Source organism: Python bivittatus, unplaced genomic scaffold (genome assembly GCF_059951505.1).
Source record: "Python bivittatus isolate LINGU-HERP-01145 unplaced genomic scaffold, Pbiv_v1 ctg000850_np1212, whole genome shotgun sequence".
In the NCBI taxonomy this organism is placed as follows: domain Eukaryota; kingdom Metazoa; phylum Chordata; class Lepidosauria; order Squamata; family Pythonidae; genus Python; species Python bivittatus.
In genome coordinates this window covers 59651229-59669870 of record NW_028277112.1, presented here as the reverse complement: position 1 = coordinate 59669870, position 18642 = coordinate 59651229, and positions in this window count along the sequence as shown.

The window sequence follows — 18642 nt, the reverse complement described above, 5'->3', positions numbered from 1 at the left end:
AAAGAAGACAAACCCACAATCACAATTCTGCAGTGGATAATTTCACATGTAACTTGTTCACCTGCTTCTCTCTGTATGTACACAACTCTGTCTGAGATCCTATCTTACAATCATTGGAAATATTTTTTTGTTTTGCTCTCTAAAAAAGAACTAAATGACAAGAAGCGGCTGGGTTTCCAGGTACCATGAGGCATTTAGGCAATGCTGGATTTCCCACTGTTTACTCGAGGATTTCATCGTGCATCGCAGCTCATACCCACTGCAGGGAAATGGCAGAAGGACCTGGGCAAAAATATTAGTCTAACGGGCATCAACATTATATGCACATTATGTTCTTCTGACTCACTTTGGGTTATGAGGTATTTTTAAACTCTTCTCCTTTGGTGAATCAGCCCTTGTATAAAGTTTGCCTCAAGCTCGGTCCCTTTTGTTGGGAGGAATTTGTGCTTTCTTGGCATCTTCGTGGAAATCTGTCTCTTGGATTCCCATCAAATTGAGCAGATTGGCTTTCTCTGCTGAAGCAGTTAGCCGCAGCCTGCGGCTTTGGCCAGCAGTTTATGACTACACTTTTGTTAACTTTTTAAAAATGCACCCATTAGGGAGAAATAATTGATTACCGGTAGTCCTCACTTAACAACCCTAATTGGGACCGGCAACTCCATCGCTAAGTGATATGGTTGTTAAGCAAAATGTCACATGACTGCTCTGCTTACTGATGGCAGTTCCAGCAATCCCAGTTGCTGTTGCTGAGTGAATCCTACACAGTTGTTAGTTGAGGACCCACCCGGATCCAAGCTATTCTTGGTAAAGGATTGCCCCCACTTTAACTCCCCTGATCCCCTTATCTGCATCCCATCTTTGTCTTTTTGGCCACCTGCCTACAGCCACCACCAGCTGCCTCTGCAGCCCAGCCCTGCCCGCTACCACGCCCAATGCACCACGTACCACTACCAGCCAGGGCCTTCTTTTGCGCTGGCCTTCTTTTACACTGGCTGGGTCCTTCTTGCACGAGCAGCAGAATATCCTTTTCAAGGCCTTCAGTACTATCCTATGGTTAGTCTGTGGCATATTTTTTGATTGGTGGTTCCAAAAAGGCAGACGATATTGTACAAAAGCATGTTGTACAATAGTTTGCACACTCTATGATATTTATTTTCTTTGGTATTGGTATGTAGGTTGACTTCTTCCAATCTGTTGGCCACTGTGTTATTCTCCAGATCTGATGTATAGCTTGGTTAGAACCTTCACTGATTCTTCTGCTGTTGCTTGCCATTTTTCCGTAGATATTCCATCAGTTCCTGGGGGCTTGCCGATCTAACTTAGTTTCTAGAAGAAAGCTATGGCAAACGCTTTCTGGATGGTTGCCAAGAAAATGGAAAGTCCATATACTGACCAAGTGTCAAACTAAGGTTGATGGGGGAGAGGGAGAATGTTACCTTTTATACCGGAGATGACAATCTCTTTTTGTTTTCAGTGGAGGACTATATTACTTTAGAATTAATCTGGAAACCACATGCCAGTTGGTACTAGAACCACCTACTTTCTTCTTGACATTTCTTTCTCTCTTTCAAATACGTATTTCTTCTTTCTTTCATTCCTCTCTTGCAATTGGCTGATGGAGGAAGATGAGAATGCTCGTGCCAGAGGTCTCAACTAATCCCTTGCAAAATTCTTTTGGAATTTGGCCAAGAGTCATGTGGAGTCCTGGGGTTACAGGTTGCCTCCTTCTCTATGATGGCATTTAATATCACGTGCAAAATGTGCAGTCCAATTGCCTTCACAAAGCCCCAAGAGTTATACATTATTGTCCTCCAAAGGACAAAGCCCCCAAAGCCTCAGACTGAAACCACAGCACACATTTTGCACATGGTTGTATATAGCACATGTTTGAGATTAGTTCTCTCCATCCCTCATGCAGCGAGGGGATCAGAGCAGCTGAGCTGGCTGCCAACTGTCTTTCCACACTGCTACTTCTGGACTCCTGTTACTCCAGCCTGATCTTCTCCAGCCCGTCTGTGACAGGTGTCTTTTGTTGCTGAACTTGTAGTCTCCTTCTTGAACGATCCTACATATTCTTTAGGATTGAAAGGGGGGTCCAAGCAAATCCTACATGTGCATAGTTCATACACACTTCATTCATTTATTCTGACCTATTCCTGACCCTAATTTTCACTCTTCTATTCATGGGGAAAGAAGGGCATGTTTGACCCCGCCCCCCATCATTAGGTGACCAAGTACATCTCTCTCTATTTCATGGGAAGGAATTGTTCCAGTGCATTCTGCTACAGATGAAGTCCATCTCAAACCTGGGTCCAACCTGGATATTATGCTTCAAGAAAGATTTGGAGAAATTGGAGGGTAATGGGGATGATCAGGGGATTGGAAACTAAATCTTATGAAAGGCTAAGACTAACTAATGGGATAAAACTTCAAGGATGCAGATACAGATTAGACCAGTGTTTCTCAACCTTGGCAGCTTGAAGATTTGTGGACTCCCAGAAACACTGGATTAGACATTAGGAAGAACTTCTTAACAGTAACAGCTGTCAATCGGTGGAATAGGTTACCCCATGGAGTGGTTTTGTCCCCTTCACTGGAGGTTTTCATACAGAGGCTAGTTAGTTGGGGATGGTGTAGTGAATCCTGCAGTGTCCAAGAGGGTCGGCTTGATGACCTTTTAGATCCCTTCCAACTCTGTGAATGTATTATTCTAAGGTTAATTAGTGGAGCTGGCCATGTTTAGCCTTGAGAAGATTGAAAGGGGTTATTTTCAAATTTCTGGGAGGATATCACATTCCAGGGTGGAATGGACAGAATAATGGACTTCCTCAGTATGGGAAGGCAGAGTCCAGTTGAACTGCAAATAGCATTTTGGTAGTGGAACAAATCAGTAAGATAGGTGGTGATCTTAATTCAGGTCACCTGCAGTCTTTTCTAGATCCAGGGACTTGATTTCACAAGGATTCCAGGGAGAGAGATATGCCCATGCTCAATTAGAATTATGTGCAATTTCTGGCTTACAATGCTGCTTTATTTCATCCACAATTTTCCCAGAACAAGATAGCATGTGCTTTATATATTATTTTCATTAATATAAGTCATTTTATACATTTAAAAAAATGGGAGAAGTTCACTGTAAAAACCTGAGAAAATGTGAATTGCATTTTAGTGACCATATTAGTTTGGGGATTCATATTAAATAAATTTGCATTTCCTTTAATTCTTGGAGAGAAGGGAAGGGAAGGGAAGGGAAGGGAAGGGAAGGGAAGGGAAGGGAAGGGAAGGGAAGGGAAGGGAAGGGAAGGGAAGGGAAGGGAAGGGAAGGGAAGGCAGGGCTCTGGAGATAGAGAAGGCTATTTTTTGGTCTAGGCCCATACAGCAAACAAACAAACAAATAAGCAGAGAGACTTTGCTTATAAATCTAGTGGAAAATAGCAGGGTGTTTTTACTCTGGAATGCAATTATCTTTATTTCCTAATCTGTCCCAAAAGAGAAGAGTTTCCAGTGATGGAGAGAAGATTGCTACATTTCCATTGACTCTTTCCTGTTTGTCCTTTGCCACAGAAGTTAAAGGATGAGAACAATAGGTATTTTGTTATTTTCATCCTTGTTTAAAAGAAAACATGGAATCTAATTTCTATAGATGTCTTCATGGTGCATTACCAGCAGTAACGTTATAATCCTAGCTTAATCACCCAGACAATAAGAAGTACCTAATGGAGATGTATGGGATAAGGAACCTGAGGAACTCTGAATACGAAAGCCAAGATGTGCAAGGGAATGGTGTAAACAGTGTGTGGCATGTTCAGGAAAGCTCACTTTGTTTACAACATGCAAGCTTAGGCACACAAGATAGGGTTTCAACAGACAATTCTGAGACACCGAGCTTCTGTCAGCACAACCATAAGGCTAGGATACTGGCTTAAAAGCTCAGTCTGGCTCTTACATTTAGGCAAAGTGATCTTTGATGGCTTGGCAATTATAAGAGCAGAAGGCCAGAATATCCGGAGAACTGCAGATTGAAGAAGGACTGTGGGATAGTGGTCTAAATCCGAAGCCATACGTAACCATAATGGGTAGAATAATGAGCAGCCTAAAAGAATCTAATGTGAAATTATTAACCAGGTGTAAGGAGTAAGGAAGATGACCTTGACATGGGTATGCAAGTTCTGTTACCAAAGTGATGAGGAGGAAAAACATATCTTAGGTCCACAGTAAGCAGAAAATATGCAGAAGAGAATACCTCCTTAATTCACATGAGTATAAGAAATGGGGAGGGGGGAAACACAGCACAATCACACTTGCAAGATGCTGCTATTACAACTACTATCAATAAAAGTAGTGTTAGCCTTTTTTGTGGCATTGATTCCTGGTCTGGTTTACCTGGTGGGGCTAACACCTGGACACCTTTAGTGAAAAAGATCGTGAAAAATTACTTACAAGTATTTTTATTAGCAGTTTATAATGCAAGGACTAGAAAAGAGCAAATGGGGAGAAGGGGCATGCTTTGTGGTTGGAGGGAGTGAGATCAGCAGGAGACAAGGGCAGGAAGAGAAACTGGATGTGTGTGGGTGAGCCCCACAAGACATCCTTTCTAGGCCTTCTCAGCCATGAGAGCGCCACCACCACCACTTGGGCCTTAAGCCAGATGGTTCACATTATGCAAAAAAGTGATGCCATTTAACAGGCTGCTGTAAGCCAGATTTAATATGCGTTAAAAAGTTGAGATTTTCAGTAATCTGTTGAAATAATATCTTACCCCTGCATCTCATAGTCCCTTGCTTTACATCATGATAGCTGGCAACATGAAGGGCTAATTTGGACTGTGCCCTCACTCTTTTGAAATTACCTTTACATGTCCATGATTTCATCCTTGGCAGTTGTGACACACAATGGCACAAAAGCTATTATGATGGTTTTGTGTGATATACAAATAAAAGTGGTCTTTTAATTAGTGATGTTCACAGTTTTCACAGATCCCCCTTACTTATTGCACAGACATACAGGTAGTCCTTGCTTAATGTATACTCATTCAGTGACTGTTCAAAGTTATGAAGGCACTGAATGAGGGGTACTTACAACAGGTCCTCATAGTTGTGGCCATCACAGTGTCCCCATGGTCACGTGATCATGATTCAGGCACTTGGCAACAAGCACACATTTATGATGTTGCAGCATCTCCTGGTCATGCCATCGCCATTTGCGACCTTCACTGCTGGCTTCTGACAAGCAAAGTCAATGGGGAAGCCAGCAGGAGATCGCAAATGGTGATCATGTGACCACAGGATGCTGGGACCATGCGGGATTCATCTAACAACAACAACTGGGACTACTGGAACTGCCGCCATAAGTCGGCATGGTCACGTGATGTTGTGCGTTACACCATGTCATTTAGTGACAGAGTTCCTGGTTCCAATTTCCATGAGGACTACCTGTACAATATGGAAACAGATTGTAGTGGGAAGAAGAGTATGGAAATAGGGAATAAGGTGTCCCACCTTGTCTGAGTGGAAACACTTTCTGATGGCTCCAAGCCATCACTGGATAATTTGTTGGACTTTGGAGCTTCCAGCTCTGAAACATATACATATCATATACATATACTTATACATATACATATACACATTGATAGCAGATGAGAAACAGAGTTGCACAGTGAAATCTTGCTGCCCTGTTAAATTTGGGGAATTTATGATTTTAGAAAAGGAAATTGACTGAATTCTCTGAAGCAGACATCTGCAATCAGAAGGGTTAAGCCTGAAAAACTGAAATTCAAATAGCAGCAGTGGAACTCGGAAATCTTAAAACCTCTAGATATTGTGAATGTTCTGTATAGTTCTAAGAACAAGAACTAACCAAATTAAATTGGGCAAAGCACCGGGGACATCCAGGATAATAGTCATTTTCCAAGCCAGTAAAAACTCTATGACCTTTGAGTTGTACTGATGAGTAACGTTATTCACTAGAAATTCTTGATCCCTATTTGTACTCCTGAAGAAAAGCTTATTTATTGCAATTCAAATTGCAATGATCCAATAGATTTTCTTCTGATTAGAAAAATATGGACCTCAAGCTTTTAATGGGCTAGTATATACCATAAATAATGTGTTCATTGTAGAAACGAGTTGACAATATCTGTAGTAAATTTAGGCTGAATATGCCCTTTTGCCAAAGTATGTGGCACTACTGGTAATATTGTATTCTTTTGAGATCTGAGCTGCTTTTTATTTTAAAAAAATAAGACTTAAAACATTACACAAAGGAAAGCATTCCTTAAAAAAAAGGGGGGGGGACCGGAGATAACACTTTAAAGGGTACTTAAAAGTCATGGAAATCAGAAAGTTTTTTTAACCCTGCAAACTGTACAAAGGTGCTATTTCATCATTTTAAGAGAGGGAGATCCACATGGGTGTGCTACCACAAAAATGGTCTTGCCGTGTGTGACTCTCAGTCCAGGGTCTCTTGATGGCTGAAATTCCACATGGCTTCTGAAATGAATTCTAAAATTAAAGGTAGATACAGAAGGATGCAGCCTTTACAGGTAGATGCTTATAAAGAACTGACACCTGGGATTGTGCCTGGAAGCAAACTGGCAGATGATGCAGTCGTTAGGAGATTGGGGTCATGGAGCAAACCAGCTGATGAGTTGTGTCCTAGCTGGAGTTTCCAAACCCTGTTCAAGGGTAGCACCATGGAGAATACATCACGAGAATTTGAGTGGACACACATCATTTGGAGCAACGATGGACTTCACTTCGAATGCAACATGGTTGAGTAGTTTTTCTTGGCATTTGTTTGTGCCATAAGGAAGATGCTGTCTGTCTGGGGCCCCTCTATCTCATTCCTGTTATTTTAATCCCACAAGATTGCCAACAGCAGGTACAGAGGCCACATCCTTGCCTTTGCAAGGAAGGGTGCTGACATTTTTTTTGTGAATCTGCCCCCGTGGGGAATGAGACCTGTCTGTGATGGAATGGAATTATGAAGGCCAGACTCAGGGAGAAAAACATTTTCTTTCATCACCTGAGGTGAGAGGGAGAGATAAGAGGATAAGACTGGCACCTCCCTGAGGAATTCACTATGTTGTGGCTGGCATTACTTGGGAACTGGGGTGTGAGTCTGGGAAGATTGATGTCAGGCCTAGCCCAAGGAACTCCAAGAGACCATGTAGATTCAGTCCAGCAATGTTTATTAGCTACAACCTCTAGCAAGAATCTTCCCAGACTGAAACCCCAGTTCCCACGTAATGCCAGCCACAACATTGTGAATTCCTCAGGGAGGTGCCAGTCTCATCCTCTTATCTCTCCCTCACGCCTCAGGCGATGAAAGAACATGTTTTTCTCCCTGAGTCTGGCCTTCATAATTCCATTCCATCACACTGTCAGACTGATCCTCCTGCCACCCTGTTCCATGAGCCCCACATGATTCATGGCACTACAGGTGGCATGGCAAAACTGAACAGCACCCTGGATGCATCATGTTCCCTGGGCAGCTTGCTTCAAATGCTTGCCTAAACAGTAAGGCGATCCCAAAGCCAAGCCATCTAATGAGATGCAGAAGGCTGCCTTGATTCAGGCAGACTAGAAATATTCGCAGTGGCTTTTCCTGTGGTGGTGTTCTAAACTTGGTCCCTTTCTGTTGCTCCTCTAAAACCAGGAAGCCTGGGGGTGTTGGAAAACGAAGCCTTGTGACAAGCCACCCAGATGGCTCCCTTCCCTTTTTTTAACCTATGTGCATATGCTCGGTTTCCCAGATTAGAAGTTAGAACAACAAAAAAATACCCCATCCAGACTAATCATCAGGAATAAATAAGTTTGAATGGTGTGGTTTCAGTGGAGTGGTGAGAAAAAGGAATATCCAGAAAACTCACTGTCTAATTTTAGGATGACATATATTAGGTTAGATTAGGTTACTTTTTACATTAAAGCAACCAATGCTGCTGATCAAATAAAAGGAAATTAAATTAAATTCTTCAGCTATGTGACTGTGTGTTTCTATTTATTTAATTATCGAGCCCATGATCAAATGTGACTTGGGAGGAATGTTGCAAGGTGGGTTCCTACTCACTGTTTCTTTATTTGCTGTTGGATTTGTACAGTAGTCTACCAAATTTCCTTCAAAAGCTCAAGGAGGCTTACCTGGGGATTGCTGTTTGTCTTAGTCCCGCAGTAGTATACCTGGGAGAAAATCACTGGCCAAAAGCCGTCCAATGAATTGCCTTGAGAAAGGATGGACGTGAGCCTGGGCCTCCCCAGGCCTCCTCCTCATATTATGCGCTATGTTCCAGGGGCTTCCAGTTAGCCAACCATTCCCCCCCCACCCCCTTCAGAACATTCCATTCCACTTTTCTTTCCACCAATGTCACCATTCCATCCATGGCTTTAAACCTGCTGAATTTTCATTGCTGATTATTCTTTTCTTTGTGCCTCAGGAGATGAGGTACCGGCTTAGCTGTGCAAAAATCAGCAGTCTATCCATAGGCACTCACAAACCTATAGATAGAAAGGGCATGTCATTCTATCTTCCTTCTATCAGGGAATTCAAGGTGGCCTATTTGGGGTTCTTGGTGATCTTCTGCTAGAACAGGCAATTCAGATGTCTTGAACCACAATTGCCATGGACCCTTGTCATTTGCTTTGGTGGCTGGTTGATTGGAAAGGCAGCTCAAAGAAGCTGAAGGATTCCAGGTTGCCCATATCTGATCTCCCTTCTAGATTTTAAGCATATTGAAACATAAGAATGGAGGACAATTTAGTTTGGACTCCATTTTATGGCAAACTGGCTAAATTTGTACTTGTTTCCATCTTTTTCTTGAATTTGTGGTGCAGTACTTTGTTTAAAAAGAAAAGTACACATCTTATGGAAAATTGCAATTCAATGCATATATTGGGAACACTCTGTACAGAAAGGCATGGATTAGGCAAACTTGGCAAAAATAAATATTTTAGGAAAACTTGACTCTAAAAACATGTGTATGAGGAGAAATGTGCACAAAAATGCATATGAAATACAAATAGTTTTTCTGCAGAAAACTTTCCACGCTGATGTGGAAATGAGTTGCAATGGACTAATGCTTCAAAAACTTTGAAAGTAATGGGAAGCAGACCTATTTACTCATCTCTGCTGAAAAAAACAGCTTCAGCAAGTTGCAGCAAAACATCTGAAAAACATGGACAGTGACAGTGGTTAAATTTATGGCTATGTTCCTACCAAAAGAAGCCAGGGGGATTTGATTTCAACAGATCTAATAGATTCCTTTCTTTTTGTTTGCTGTTTATTTTTTTCCCACAGATTCTCAGCATCACTCAAAGAAAATAAAGCTTGGGAAAGAAGACCCCTTTTCCTTCTTTGGATCCTGGTTGTCTGGAATTCTCACCTGCAGTGACATGTCCTCACCTGCTTAGGGCTGTGCAAACCTTTGAAGGAGGGCCTGCTTCCTTAAGCCTTCAGAGGATCCCCTCGAAGCATGGATCCAAATGAAACAGTGCTTGGCGGTCCCCTGTGGAGGTAGGACGGCCATATGGCTTGGCTCAGGAACAGCAGCTTTTATGTACATTCAGCACATGGGCAGCAGTTGCTTTTGGAGTAGTCTATCAGCGGTCCCATGAGGGGGAGGGACATCCCTCTATCTTGTCAAAGCAGAGAGTGGGTGAACAGCAGTGTCTCTTATCAAGCCCCATAATTGCGTGGTGGACACCTTATTTTCAGTTTTGTGAAGTCATCTGCTACCCTCTTCCAGGTAGAATTCTGTGCTGCTGATGGCTGTCTATCCACTTGCTTTCTTGTACAGTCCTCATTTTTAAATGTGCAATCTGATCCTACTTACCAAGTCAATAAATCCTTGTTTCATGTCTTTCCATCATGGGACGCAATTTTGAAAATTAGACTTCTTGTTTTTCTGATCCTTGTTGGCTGCTTCTCAGCACTCGAACTCTGACAAAAAAGGGAGATATCCATGTTCAGGGAGAATAAAGAATATTTTAACTTCTGATTGACTTCTTAGAGTTACTAGTATGAGAGCTGTCAGACAACTGCAATTTACTCAGCCTGTGATAGTTCTTTCTGTTTCTCTCTCTCTGAATTTTAAAGGCTTTTACAACAGTTACTAAACATATTTGATATAAATATACGGCAGAAGCTATTTCTGGATATAGATGACTCTTGGTTGGATTAACAGGTTTTTTAAACTTGTTTTTAGGATGAAATATTCTTACCAGAAAGGTACATTTTTATAAATGTCTAAATTGTTCACTATAAAGTGCTCTGAATGTGATACACAAATTGCAGCAGCACCCCCCCCCCCACACACACACTTCTCCCTAATCAAAGTTTCTCTCTTTTTCATTAGTGTGAATTCATTGGGTTATCCATCCCTACTTGCTTGTTGTACCTGTGGAAAAAGAAAACCTAACCCGGTAATAACTTCTTATATTTCTAGCAATTTCATATTACATGTTTTAATTTCCTGAAGTTATTACTATGCATCTGGGCTTCAAACCTACATAATGGCATGGCAGAATTCTTCTGGGAAATTAAAATAAATGGCTCCTGTTCAATTATTTTGTTCTTTATGAATACAAAAACCAGCAGACCCATAATTCTTTTTAGAAGTCAACATAACTGTGGTTGACATCAAACTCTTCATAGTTTATATAGGATGCTCGTTGCCTGATTTTATTTTAGCGTATGCAAAAAGACATATATAACTGGCATGGAGTCAGTTAGCTGTGATAAAACCTTTCCTATAATAGTTATCTTCAGATGAAGATGAAATAATATCCAGAAAGCCAGATGTGCAGCTGAGATCCATCATTAATTGTGGGGGAAAAAATAGCTATGGGTGAAAATCATTAGATCTAAACCTAGGAGACCCCCCCACCCCCCACCATACACACCTTTGTGTTTGCAGAACTTAGCTGCTGCATCATTAGCCTAGTCTCCTAAAATATGTATTTCTTCTATTTGAAATAGAACTGCTTTTTTGGTGTGTGTTTCAGGAAATAGTTTTACATGTTCAAAATGGAGCAAACTTTGTAATTTGGACAATCAGATTATACATTCAGTTTGTGATTTTATGCATTGCTTGTTTGATTTATTTAATTTTAACATATGTATCAAAGAAATGGAAAACCATTTTAAATAACCAGAGTACAGACAGGAAATATAGATAGAAAATATCAAAATTACTGAGATAGTTAGGTGTTTGATAATAATGGCAATTAACATCTCTTCTTGAGAGGGCCAGTGAGTATCAGGGATCTGTCAGGAAGATACTGTAATGTTCTTTTCCTCTGAGCTGGAGTGAAAATGGAATGCAAAGGGCATTATTACAGTCCTGCAGACATTTTTGAATGTCAACTACTGAACAATATTAAAGTATTACATAGTAATGAAGTTCATAAACCCAAGGAATTGTGGATGATCAGCCATTAGTTTTTGCCAATTACAGTATTAAATACTTTTGCATCTCAGCTATGCATTTGCAAATGCAGGAAAACAAAAATAGCTATTATATGTCTTAAATATCCATGCCACATATAGAAATAAGATATAATTGAATGTCAAATCCATAGACAGAATGTTCAGTAACTACTCAAAACCTATGGAAAATCTAGAAATCAATCAATCATTCCATCATCTCTCTCTCTCTCTCTTTCTCTCTCTCTCTCTCCCCTGAAATATATATATGTGGAGAGAGGGAGAGATGATAATTTAAACACTAGCTTATATAAGTATTTTTATCATTGGAAAAGACAACATCAGCATGGTGTAAAAATAAGGAATATTTATTATTTATGTCTTGAACTATACACTAAGGTCAACTCCTAAGTTCTTTTTTACTTAGGTTGTCAGACTTCACTATTTTTTCTTCTCTAATATACTGCAGCACAGTATTCTTGGTAGTTATACAGCGTAGTTTTAACAATCTGAATTAGCATTTGGGGATGATTTGATTATTCTGAAAATAGTTCAATGTCCGGATTTGTTTGCTAGATAGGAAACACATATATACACAGACCCAACTTCCAGCATGGCATTACATTATAATGTTCAATGCTTGGTTCTGCCTTTGCAGACTTGAGTGAACCCAGCTATTGTGTTCTATTCAAATAACTAAGACTAAGCAAACTATGGATAATGCAACACAGAACGCCAACCATTGTTTCCAGATTGGCCTACATACACAGTATGATTCAAATGTGTGATGTCTATCTGATCTAAGCATGGATTAGATTTGATTTCTCATTGATCTGGAGTGACAGATGGAACTCCTTGTGTTTCTGGACTACATCTGTCTTACAGTATGATTGTCATATTAGAGTGAGTGAAACAGCTGTTTTATTCGATTTGTTCAAATAGTGGGACATAATCCTATTTAAAGTTAAATATTTTTTCAAACCTTGGTTGAGGTGCTGCTCCCATGTTTCAAGCCTTCAGTGTGAAAAAGATTGCACTTCATGAACTATAGGATACTGTTGGATGATGAAAATGCTTTAGCTTATCAGTGGATAAAGTGACTGATATAACAAACAAGATGCTCTCTGGGACATGATCTTTGTAAGGGCACAATCAGGCAGTGTAAGTAGCAAAAGACCTGAGAACAGATGGCTCTGTTTCAATAAAAATGCCCAGGGGTCTGCTGGTCCTCCCACCTGAAAATGAATGGCTTATAAGCAGAAGAATTGGATGTAAAATTTGAATTTTGGCTCTGAGGTCAACAGATTGATAGAGTCTTATCAAAAGCTGTGTCCTTGAGTCTCTGCCTGTGAACCTTCTAGTTCCAATATCAGTCTTGGGGAAGCCTGACAAATTTTCTTTACTGAGTGGTTCACACGTCATGCTAAGCCATGATATATTTTGCTCACTTAGCTTTGGGTGATGGGTGAACACAGCTGTTTTGGCTTGTCAATCTCACACATCACAATGGGTGAAACCAGATAATTTTATTTTGTCACTTGGCTACTATGAATATGAATTGCAAAAAATATATCTCATTTTATAGGGAGGAAGCTAAAAAAGAGGAGCAAATTGTATTAACTAGAAGGAGAAAAAGTAGCCAGATGTGTATGGAGGAAGTCTGGGGAATTGGCTTGATCTGCATTTTTATGGAAACTGAAGCACTTTGTACTTAATGGATTATTCTGCAGATGGGAACACAGCTATCCTCTAGATTCTTAATTTCTTCAGTTTTTATGATGCACTTAATTATTTCAAATTGCACATAAAATTATGTATCTTAGAGAAAAAAAGGAAACTTTATTTTTAAATCATGGAATAATATGAATAATTGATAAAATGGATTTATGAGAGTAAAATATTATTTGGTTCACATGTCACACAAAACTGAAATGAACTAACCCATACATTTTTGTGTATAGATTGTGTGAGTGTATGTGTGTATGTTTAATACAGAACACTCTTACTAACTGGAATGAGTCATTACTCTCACACACATGAATATAGTAGTTAGTAAACTTAAAATATTAGGAATAATTTTTAATCTTCTGCTGTAAACTTCATTTTTCAACAATTTATCTCCTGTTGTTTCAGTTGACTTAACTGAACTTTGATTAATTTAAAGGATTATATATATATCACAGAGGCCCTAAAATATGTCATGGTAAAAATATTGTAAATGAAAAAGTCTGTTTTTTAAAATCATGGTAAGATTTTTTGTTTGGTTTTCAAAAAATAAACTTGCTTTAATTTGAGATATTGTTCTAACATTTTGGAAGTGGATGCATGGAGACAATCACATTTTCTTTTCATGGTGGTTCTGTTTATGTTAAGGAAAAAAAGAGAGAGAGAGAGACTCATCTGTTTATGGTGACAGTGAGCTTTTTGGCTTAAAAAGGATGTGAACTGAGGTCTCTTTAACTAGTTCCAATAGTCTAGAACAAGGACAGGCAACATGTAGCCTTCCAGATGTTTTAGACTACAATTCCCATCAGCTCCAGCCAAGAAGGCCAAAGGGGAAAGAGGTAATGAGAATCACAGTTCCTTTTCCAACATGCAACTTTCTAAACGCGTTACACTCCAAATAGTCCAAAACATCTGGAGATTACAAAGTTGGAAAAGGCTATTCTAGTCTTTAAGCTATATTATCTCAACATAGGATTATGGTCTTTGCAGTAAGAAATGTTATAGCTTCTCAAAATAATTTACATTAACGGGTTAGGTGTGCAGAGACCAGGCAACCCACTTTGAGAGCTGAATGTACAGCTCAAAAAATTCCCCAACCTACTCCAGATCATCCTGAAGCAGATCACTCTAGAGCAGCGTTATCTAAATTAGGCCACAACCAGCTCCATTCATAATTCATGAACACAGATTTCATTTTCAACACATTGCTCTACTAGCACCACTGCAATCGGGTCTGGTTTCTGGGTGCAGGCATGGTTTCTGCAAAAACTGCTGGTTACCAAAGCCCCAGGTTTTATATTATGCTACGGTAAGCCACTTTAAATTATCCTACTTCAGACACATTATGCAAAGACCTAGCTCTCTGGAAAAGGCTCTAATGCTGGGAAAGGTGGAAGGAAAGAGAAGAGGATGACCAGCAGCAAGGTGGATGGACTCAGTTACAGTAGCAATAGGTGCACCATCGAGAGACTTGAAAGACCAGGTCAGGGATAGATTGCCATGGAGAAAATCTATCTATGTGGTTGTTAGGAGTTGAAAATGACTTGATGGTATCTAATCAAACAAACAAACAATCAATAATTTTTTAAAAAAGCAGCTTTAAGGAACAGGAGTATTTATATTTGGCACTCTGTTTAAATGAGATGTATTAGAAGGTTAAGAAGGTTGTATACATTTGGGCCCAAGCCAGTCACCCCGTCACTGGCTTTGCAGCCCCTTGATTCTGTACTTAGCTGAACTTCTTACATGGTCTTTACTTGGCACTCTTGTTCCTCACATTCAGCTACCACCACTACTCCATTAGAAAGACAGATCTAGGCAAATACTGTTGTCTTTCCAGCATGAGGTCATGCAGCATGGCACACGCTGGCACGTTAAACTGGGAATTGCTGGAGATCATGGACAAAGGACAAGGAGGGAGTTAGATAACAAGTAAGAGAAGGGTGGGTTGTTTGGCATTTAATAACCAATTTGCATGAACCAGACCAACCTGCTAGCTAACACTCCTGCTCCTGAAAATAATCTTGTTTGATCACTGCCTCGATTCAGAGAATTATTTAGAAAAACAGAACTCATTTCTCTCCATTCTCTCATCCATCTTCAGGGAGGATTTCTTAATTATGGACAGTAAAATACCTAAAAATGTTATGCCAATTCCACTTTTCAAATTGGTTTTTTGAGCCCATCGAAACTACAAGATACACATGGAATAAGTCACTTCTGGGGTAGAAAAGAGAACAAAGCACTTCCCCATATTTTACTTTTCAAGTACATATCCATGTTTTCTGTAGAAATCTATAGCTTCTGCAAATCTGAATTTTTGTCTAATCCTTCCCATCTTTTCACCTAAATTGCTTTTGACAGATGGAAACTGGATATATGGTTGAAATCTACAAGAAATGGAAGAGAAGAAAAGGAAAACCTTTGGGGGAAACCATGAAATCCACAACTCTCTCCATTACATAATGTTCCTTTTAGTCTTTCAGCTGACTAAAAGTTGACTCTTTTATAAGGCTACTGGCCAAAAACAAGAGTGTACAACATATTCCAAGCAGATGAAGAAATTAAAAGCCCCAGGTTAGAGGATTGCTCAAGAGTAGGTTTCTTCTGGGGAATGTGAAACAATTCTTGTGTTCTTGTGTTTATACAATGAGATCTAGATCAGTTCAAACATACAGTTGTGTGACTGTAATCATCCTGACAAAATATAATGTTTGGGGCCATAGTAAATGAGGTGGAGGAGATAGCAGTAGCCATCTGCTTGGATGAGTAGATTGTGGTAGGAGTCATACTATTTGCACAGTACTATTTGCCTTCAGAAAGCTACTTTATCTGACTTATCCTATTGGTGAAATCCATCTATATACATCCAATTTTTCCTCTGGGCAAATATAGGAAATACAACTTAGGTAATGAGGCTGATCATGTAGCAAGAGAAAAACTCATATTTCTTGCAATCCAGATAATTCTTGACGGTTTTGTCTGCTTTGGTCCAAATTTAACTGGATAAGGGATTCAGTTACAGAGCTGTGGGTTTGGCTTAATGGTTTGGTCCCCTGATTGGGAACTTGGTCATAAGATCTATTACTGCCTTCAGTTATGTACTACTATATGTAGGTGTGATACAGACTATAGGATTATTTAATCTTATTTCTGCTTGTTCTTAGTTTGTCTTTAGATTAGTTTCTGGTCTATTAAGGATATAATATGGAGTCAAAAACAAAACAAAACATAGCAAGTTAGTCTTAAATGCCTGAGTCACATATTTCCAGTTTTCTCATTCTGGGCATACCTAAATTAATATCTGAGCATATCTAATGTAGGGTAGCACTACAGATCCTAGGAGACATTGCAGCAGACAGGAAAAGGAAGGACTTGGCAGAGGGGTGCAGAAGCAGTCAAAATAGAGGATTGAGAAAGTGCTAAGTTTAAAACGACTATAAAATAAAGAGTTTCAACTTGCAATTTACTCTGGAATCGTTCTCAAGAATCCTCTAAGAAAGAACACAACTAAATAATACTGAATTAATATTCAAGTACCATCAATGTAAAGTTGATTTGAGGCCAGAGCTTATTTTCCTCAAACATTTGTTTTGTAGTCTGCTGTCCTTCCTTCCTTCCTTCCTTCCTTCCTTCCTTCCTTCCTTCCTTCCTTCCTTCCTTCCTTCCTTCCTTCCTTCCTCCCTTCCCTCCCTCCCTCCCTCCCTCCCTCCCCAGAAACAAAAGTACTTCTGATGTATTAAAAGATTAAGGAAAGGTAAAGATATCCTCAAGTCAAGTTTGAATCCTGGTAATAATATGTATATAAGAATACAGTTGTCTTGGAAACACTAGGAAAGTGGTTTTTCTGTTTTCTTCTCCCTGGTCTAGCCTGCAGCCCTGGGATTGCCCACCCAAGTACTAATCAGGTGTAATTCTGCTTAACTTCTGAAGTCAGACAAGGTTGATCAGGTGCTACTACTTGCTGAGACATTAAAATGTTAGGGAGGAGACATTAGGTGATCTGTACTCCCTTCTAATCCAGAGGTAGCAAGTGTTGATGCATAGATTGTCCATTCTCCCCTTATCCACCACGTCACTTCTGATAAGGAGTTGCCAGCCAGCAGTACTTATTATACTTCCAACTTTAAAATAAAATAAAATAAGGGAAGACCTACCGATGGATGAATATTTGAAATGTCCACTGTATTTTACATATATTTCTAGGTCAACATATGCTGCCTTCTTTGATAATAGGAATCAAAATCTTTTAGCAATAACAAGTCCCTATGTGCACACACGCATATGTGGAGCATCCCTAACCGTGAGAAATATGATCAATGAGATTTGGGGGATTAAAAAAAGCAAAACAGAAGTAAACAGTAATACTGTAGCTGACTTGTTTACATTGAATCCTCACTCCCCTTGGGAGAAACTGTAGACCATCAGCTTAACCCATCTGTATTTATTTTCTTCTTTTAGCAGTGCAATATTCTAGAGTTTAAGAAGTTGCCTTGGGTTCCACAGCTGTTTGGCTATCACTATTCCCACCAGATCCAAGCATAGTTGTCAATCTGATGAGATGCAAGCCTAGTTCACATATTTATATTCATTATATGTGTCATTCATACGTGAATGGAATTGCCTGGCTCTAATGGACAGACCACTCCTGTGGAATCTCACACTACTTCAAACCCCATGTTTTTCCAGGGTCCCAAATACTCCATCATCTGTTAACAAGAGTCACTTGTATCAATGATCTATATGGAGAAGCAACTACTTAGTAAGGGTCACCATGATAAGACAGTTTTTATCCTAATAATATCAGTAGTGGTAGATTGATTGATTGATTGATTGATTGATTGATTGAGTTTAGTGGCTGCCAGCTCCAATGACTCTAGGTGGCTTACATGATAAAGACAATTTTAAAAAAATTAGATCATGAACATTTCTGAACCTCTGAAATGAACACCACAAACAAACAAACAAAACACCTCCAAAACTAGGAGGGGGTCAACAGCCACCCTACACACAGGCCTGGGAAGAAAGCCAAGTTTTCAAAGACTTTCAGAACTTTATCAGGGTGGGAGATTTACAGATCACGGGGGGGATGGTGTTGATGGTACAACTACTAATGCATTATCAGTGAGCATGGCACAGCAAAATACAGAGCACTAGAAATATAAAAAAAGTGATTTCTTGCCTAGTGGTGTATACAATCTAAATTTTAATGGAGCAAAAAAAAAAAAAAACCAAAACCAAAGCAAAGCAAAACACCCATCCAACAGAATTGGAATTAGTTTTATTACAACCTTTTAAGCACAAAGCACAGAAATAACACATTATGAACATTACAGAGCTACATGCATATGAGTCTTCCATTCTTCCATAGACCAACAAGAACAGATATAAAATACTTCCAACCTAAACATGATAGTACTTGATTGTATGTTTCTATAAAATGAGCAATGTCACGTGTTCTATCAGCTGAGTCTCTCCTGTTACAAGGGCAAAATCACT